The sequence below is a fragment of the Procambarus clarkii genome, chromosome 6 (genome assembly GCF_040958095.1).
Source record: "Procambarus clarkii isolate CNS0578487 chromosome 6, FALCON_Pclarkii_2.0, whole genome shotgun sequence".
Taxonomy (NCBI): Eukaryota; Metazoa; Arthropoda; class Malacostraca; order Decapoda; family Cambaridae; genus Procambarus; species Procambarus clarkii.
In genome coordinates, this window is record NC_091155.1 from 32,162,706 (window position 1) to 32,170,205 (window position 7,500).

A 7,500-nucleotide genomic window follows, 5' to 3' on the forward strand; every position below is an offset into this window, starting at 1 on the left:
CATAACTACACCAGTATAGTGTATACATACATAACTACACCAGTATAGTGTATACATATATAACTGCACCAGTATAGTGTATACATACATAACTACACCAGTATAGTGTATACATACATAACTACACCAGTATAGTGTATACATACATAACTACACCAGTATAGTGTATACATACATAACTACACCAGTATAGTGTATACATACATAACTACACCAGTATAGTGTATACATACATAACAACACCAGTATAGTGTATACATACATAACTGCACCAGTATAGTGTATACATACATAACTACACCAGTATAGTGTATACATACATAACTACACCAGTATAGTGTATACATACATAACTACACCAGTATAGTGTATACATACATAACTACACCAGTATAGTGTATACATACATAACTACACCAGTATAGTGTATACATACATAACTACACCAGTATAGTGTATACATACATAACAACACCAGTATAGTGTATACATACATAACTGCACCAGTATAGTGTATACATACATAACTACACCAGTATAGTGTATACATACATAACTACACCAGTATAGTGTATACATACATAACTACACCAGTATAGTGTATACATACATAACTACACCAGTATAGTGTATACATACATAACAACACCAGTATAGTGTATACATACATAACTGCACCAGTATAGTGTATACATACATAACTACACCAGTACAGTGTATACATACATAACTACACCAGTATACATACATAACTGCACCAGTATAGTGTATACATACATAACTACACCAGTATAGTGTATACATACATACACGATGGGTCCTGTATATAGTAACCAGTAATTATCTTGAGATGATTTCGGGGCTTAGTGTCCCCGCGGCCCGGTCCTCGACCAGGCCTCCACCCCCAGGAAGCAGCCCGTGACAGCTGACTATCTCCCAGGTTTCAAAGTGAAAGAGACTTGTGAGTGGATATATGGCCAAGACTAAGACCAGAGGCGCACATAAACATGGTAACATCAGCAGCATATGTGACGCTGGCAAAGATTCTCGCCTAAGGCATTTTACACAGCCTTATGCCAGGAAGTAGAATACGCAGCACCAGCATGTAACCGGTCCTCGAGAACCACAACAGTATTCTTGAACAAGTTTAGAGAGGCTTGGTCAGGCCAGCAACCAGGAGGCCTGGTCGACGACCGGGCCGCGGGGACACTAAGCCCCGGAAGCACCTCAAGGTAGCCTCAAGTTTAGAGAGGCTTGCAACAAGGCCAGTCAGTACGTAGAGCATGAAGACTTAATTGGTTAAGGGAACCAAGCCTAGCAACACTGAACACAGATAAACAAGAAGGGGATATGATCTATATATACAAAATACTGAGAGGGAAAAAATAAGACATCGATAGTCTTTTCCAGTTTGGAGAAGGTCAGCAGGGGACGTGCTCGGAGGTCAGCAGGGGACGTGCTCGGAGGTCAGCAGGGGACGTGCTCGGAGGTCAGCAGGGGACGTGCTCGGAGGTCAGCAGGGGACGTGCTCGGAGGTCAGCAGGGGACGTGCTCGGAGGTCAGCAGGGGACGTGCTCGGAGGTCAGCAGGGGACGTGCTCGGAGGTCAGCAGGTGACGTGCTCGGAGGTCAGCAGGGGGCGTGCTAGGAGGTCAGCAGGTGACGTGCTCGGAGGTCAGCAGGGGACGTGCTCGGAGGTCAGCAGGGGGCGTGCTCGGAGGTCAGCAGGTGACGTGCTCGGAGGTCAGCAGGGGACGTGCTCGGAGGTCAGCAGGTGACGTGCTCGGAGGTCAGCAGGTGACGTGCTCGGAGGTCAGCAGGGGGCGTGCTAGGAGGTCAGCAGGTGACGTGCTCGGAGGTCAGCAGGTGACGTGCTCGGAGGTCAGCAGGGGACGTGCTCGGAGGTCAGCAGGGGACGTGCTCGGAGGTCAGCAGGTGACGTGCTCGGAGGTCAGCAGGGGGCGTGCTAGGAGGTCAGCAGGTGACGTGCTCGGAGGTCAGCAGGTGACGTGCTCGGAGGTCAGCAGGGGACGTGCTCGGAGGTCAGCAGGGGACGTGCTCGGAGGTCAGCAGGTGACGTGCTCGGAGGTCAGCAGGGGGCGTGCTCGGAGGTCAGCAGGTGACGTGCTCGGAGGTCAGCAGGGGACGTGCTCGGAGGTCAGCAGGGGACGTGCTCGGAGGTCAGCAGGTGACGTGCTCGGAGGTCAGCAGATGACGTGCTCGGAGGTCAGCAGGGGACGTGCTCGGAGGTCAGCAGGTGACGTGCTCGGAGGTCAGCAGGTGACGTGCTCGGAGGTCAGCAGGTGACGTGCTCGGAGGTCAGCAGGGGACGTGCTCGGAGGTCAGCAGGTGACGTGCTCGGAGGTCAGCAGGGGACGTGCTCGGAGGTCAGCAGGGGACGTGCTCGGAGGTCAGCAGGTGACGTGCTCGGAGGTCAGCAGGGGGCGTGCTCGGAGCGGGGGAGCTGTGAGCATCCTCCATCACCACCTCCATAACCCAATACAACAAAGAATTCGAACGTCGAGAGAAACGCACCGGGCTCAGATACCTTGAGGTGGGAGCCCCAGATCTCAACCCTCAGTCAATAACAGATATAAACACCACATATTGGCGCTGTTTGAAGAATAAAAACAAGACCAACACCACCATAGTCATCACTACCACCACCACAACTATCGTCACTACCACCAACACTGACGCCACCACCACCACCACAACTATCGCCACTACCACCAACACTGACGCCACCACCACCACCACAACTATCGTCACTACCACCAACACTGACGCCACCACCACCACCACAACTATCGTCACTACCACCAACACTGACGCCACCACCACCACCACAACTATCGTCACTACCACCAACACTGACGCCACCACCACCACCACAACTATCGTCACTACCACCAACACTGACGCCACCACCACCACCGGATAAAGTTCAGAGTTTCAGTGCTAAAATGTTTCCTTCTCTTGATGACATTTGAAAACAAAAATAAAATCACGGAAAAATTTCGTTATGATCTTCAAGTTCGCGCCAAATTTCCAGCCGTTTAATTCCCACCATTCCGGTGTTCAAGTGCGGCGAGTTGCCAGCGCGCACCTTTTACCACCACCAGAAAAACACTATAAAAAATCATGCGTGTGGAATCGGGTCTTGGCGGAATCGACCTGCTTTTTCGTTCGAGATTATTCGGTACCTTTCAACTGTGTAAAACTTTCGGATTAACGAGGCAGTTTTGAGTTACTTATTTTTCTTCTCATGTGTGTTGGGAGACACGGAGGAGCGTGTGGCAACAGTGGGTGAAGTACGGTAATTTAGCATGGCGCTCTCAACAAGTGCAATGGCGGCTTTGTGTCACACCCCAATTTCCTTAAAAGCACAACACCGTTTTCGCCCCACTCGAAGCACCCCGTCCCGACCTCGCTATCCCGAACACCACCCCGCCACCGGCCCCCCTAACCCGACCGACCCAAACCTCGTGGTTGTCGCCTTTGTTGACGTGTTGGAAGCCGCTCGGCCGTTCGTCGATGCTGAATCCGATTGGACGTTCTTGGATTTATTTATTTTCCCAACCCGTCTTCCACGTACATCAGTTGGACAGGAAGTTAAAGAGAGATGGGATAAGTTCAAGGGTCAAGAGAGAGGCAAGCCGGAGGAGCAGGAGGATGGGGACAAGGAGGAGGAAGAACACAGTAGTTTGGAGGAGTGAAGGAGGAGGCGGAGGAGTGAAGGAGGAGGAGGAGGGACGTGATTGTGTGACGGAGCATCGGGCTCTACAACCAACACAAACACCAAAATATTATAACCAATGGACATGCGCATGACAGGTGCCTGTATAACGTGCCTGTTATTCAGGGATGTTATACAGACACATTACAGCTGGTCACCATTACAGACACATTACAGCCTACAGCCAGCACTGCAGGAGAGACAGGTGTTGCAGGGAGGATTGGGTGTTGCTGGGTGTAGTGTGACCACATAGTGTAGCAGTGGGTGTAGCTGATGTGGCAACATGTTGTGGGTATACTGTTGGACAGAGTGTAGTGTCAGAGTATAGTGTAGTGAGTGTATGAGGGTATAGTGAGTGAAGCGAGTGTGCTAAGTGTAGTTGGCTTAGCAAGTGTTGTGGCTGTAGCAGGTGTTGTGGGTGTAGCAGGTGATGTGGGTGTAGCAGGTGTTAACAGGCACATTATACAGGTTGTATAATGTAACAGGCACATTATACAGGGTGTAGCAGGTGCTGTGGGTGAAGCAGGTGTTGTGGTTGAAGCAGGTGTAGTGGGTGTAGCAGGTGTTGTGGGTGTAGCAGGTGTTGTGGGGTGCAGCAGGTGTTGTGGGTTTAGCAGGTGTAGTGGGTGTAGCAGGTGTTGTGGGTGTAGCAGGTGTTGTGGGTGTAGCAGGTGTAGTGGGTGTAGCAGGTGTTGTGGGTGTAGCAGGTGTTGTGGGTGTAGCAGGTGTTGTGGGTGTAGCAGGTGCTCTGGACTGTATCCAATCCTATCTTAGTGATAGACACCAATATGTAACACACCAGTATGTAACACACCAATATGTAACACACCAATATGTAACACACCAATATGTAACCATCAGTGACATAACCTCTCCCACTCCTCCAATAACAGTTGGAGTGCTACAGGGCAGTATCTTGGGACCTCTCATATTTCTTATATACATTAATGAACTGCCTAATGTCACTAACACTCTTAAACCTATATAGTTTGCTGATGATACTACCCTCATCTACTCAGACCCCAGCCCACATACATTAAATAATGTTGTGAATAACGAATTTAAACAAATTCACTTATGGATGTCAACAAACTAACACTAAACATAAAAAAGACCTACAACGTCTTATTTGGGAAGCAAATCAACAAATGCAATTCATCTTCAGACAGACAATATTAACATCAGTAATACAAATGATGGAAAGTTTCTTGGCATGTTCCTAGACAAGAGATTCAACTTCAGCACCCATTTACAACACATAACTAAGAAAGTCTCTAAAGCAGTTGGTATACTCTCCAAAATCAGATATTATGTACCTAACTCTGTTCTCATCTCTCTATACTATGCACTAATCTATCCCTATCTTAATTATGGTATCTGTGCATGGGGTTCAACCACTGCAAACCACCTCAGGTCCATCATCACCCAGGGAAAAATATGCTATCAGAATAATAACAAACTCTGCTTTCAGACAACACTCAGCCCCCTTGTTTAACTCCCTAAACATGCTAAACATAATCTCTCTCTCCACACATTCTCTTGTGTCAATTACATTTACAAAACCCTGTTCTTAAGTGTAAATCCTGCTCTGAAACTCTCCCTGGACAGATGTAATAGGACCCATTATCACCACACCAGACATAAATATCTTTGATATCCCCAGAGTCAAACTTAATCTGTGTAAACACTCTATGCAAATAAAGGGACCCAGTCTATGGAACTCACTCCCTAATGAATTAAAAAGCTGTCCAACTTTTTCCTCATTCAAAAACAAAACCAAAAAGTACCTAATCTCATCTTCATAGTTTCCTACCCTGTGCTTTAAAATTGCACTGTATATAGTGCTACCCAATCCCCCCAATCTTTATGTACCTAATCCAAACAACTTTACCATTGTGATCATTGCTGTTTTTCTTATATAAGCTATCATTATGCTGTCCTGTGCCAATTAATCTTTGTTAAGCTTAATCAAGCAGTCAATGCAATCAATCAGAGCTTTAATCAATCAGAGCTACCAATGTGCTATAATATACCTACTTATCTCATTTTTTTTTCTTGCAATGTACCTGTTATCACTTTATAAATTTTGCTAGAATTGACCTACTTAAACTTATTTATGTTAGATTAAGGACCTGCCCGAAACGCTGCGCGTACTAGTGGCTTTACAAGAATGTAAACACCATGCTATGTATCCTCACAAACCCAATGTACCTTCTGGTATACATATAAACATATAAATAAATAAATAGAAGGTGTTGTGGGTGTAGCAGGTGTTATGAGTTTAGCAGGTGTAGTGGGTGTAGCAGGTGTTGTTGGTGTAGCAGGTGTTGTGGGTGTAGCAGGTGTTGTGGGTGTAGCAGGTGTAGTGGGTGTAGCAGGTGTTGTGGGTGTAGCAGGTGTAGTGGGTGTAACAGGTGTTGTGGGTGTAGCAGGTGTTGTGGGTGTAACAGGTGTTGTTGGTGTAGCAGGTGTTGTTGGTGTAGCAGGTGTTGTGGGTGTAGCAGGTGTTGTGGGTGTAGCAGGTGTTGTGGGTGTAGCAGGTGTTGTGGGTGTAGCAGGTGTTGTGGGTGTTGCAGGTGTTGTGGGTGTTGCAGGTGTTGTGGGTGTAGCAGGTGTAGTGGGTGTAACAGGTGTTGTTGGTGTAGCAGGTGTTGTTGGTGTAGCAGGTGTTGTGGGTGTAGCAGGTGTTGTGGGTGTAGCAGGTGTTGTGGGTGTAGCAGGTGTTGTTGGTGTAGCAGGTGTTGTGGGTGTAGCAGGTGTTGTGGGTGTAGCAGGTGTAGTGGGTGTAACAGGTGTTGTTGGTGTAGCAGGTGTTGTGGGTGTAGCAGGTGTTGTGGGTGTAACAGGTGTTGTTGGTGTAGCAGGTGTTGTTGGTGTAGCAGGTGTTGTGGGTGTAGCAGGTGTTGTGGGTGTAGCAGGTGTTGTGGGTGTAGCAGGTGTTGTTGGTGTAGCAGGTGTTGTGGGTGTAGCAGGCGTTGTGGGTGCAGCAGGTGTTGTGGGTGTAGCAGGTGTTGTGGGTGTAACAGGTGTTGTGGGTATAGCGGGTGTTGTGGGTGCAGCAGGTGTTGTGGGTGTAGCAGGTGTTATGAGTTTAGCAGGTGTAGTGGGTGTAACAGGTGTTGTGGGTGCAGCAGGTGTTGTGGGTGCAGCAGGTGTTGTGGGTGTAGCAGGTGTTATGAGTTTAGCAGGTGTAGTGGGTGTAACAGGTGTTGTGGGTGCAGCAGGTGTTGTGGGTGTAACAGGTGTTGTGGGTGTAGCGGGTGTTGTGGGTGCAGCAGGTGTTGTGGGTGTAGCAGGTGTTATGAGTTTAGCAGGTGTAGTGGGTGTAACAGGTGTTGTGGGTGCAGCAGGTGTTGTGGGTGCAGCAGGTGTTGTGGGTGTAGCAGGTGTTATGAGTTTAGCAGGTGTAGTGGGTGTAACAGGTGTTGTGGGTGCAGCAGGTGTTGTGGGTGTAGCAGGTGTTGTGGGTGCAGCAGGTGTTGTGGGTGCACTAGGTGTTGTGGGTGTAGCAGGTGTTATGAGTTTAGCAGGTGTAGTGGGTGTAACAGGTGTTGTGGGTGCAGCAGGTGTTGTGGGTGTAACAGGTGTTGTGGGTGTAGCAGGTGTTGTGGGTGTAGCAGGTGTTGTGTGTGTAGCAGGTGTTGTGGGTGTAGCAGGTGTTGTGGCTGTAGCAGGTGTTGTGGGTGTAGCAGGTGTTGTTGGTGTAGCAGGTGTTGTTGGTATAGCAGGTGTTGTGGGTGTAGCAGGTGTTGTGGGTGTAGC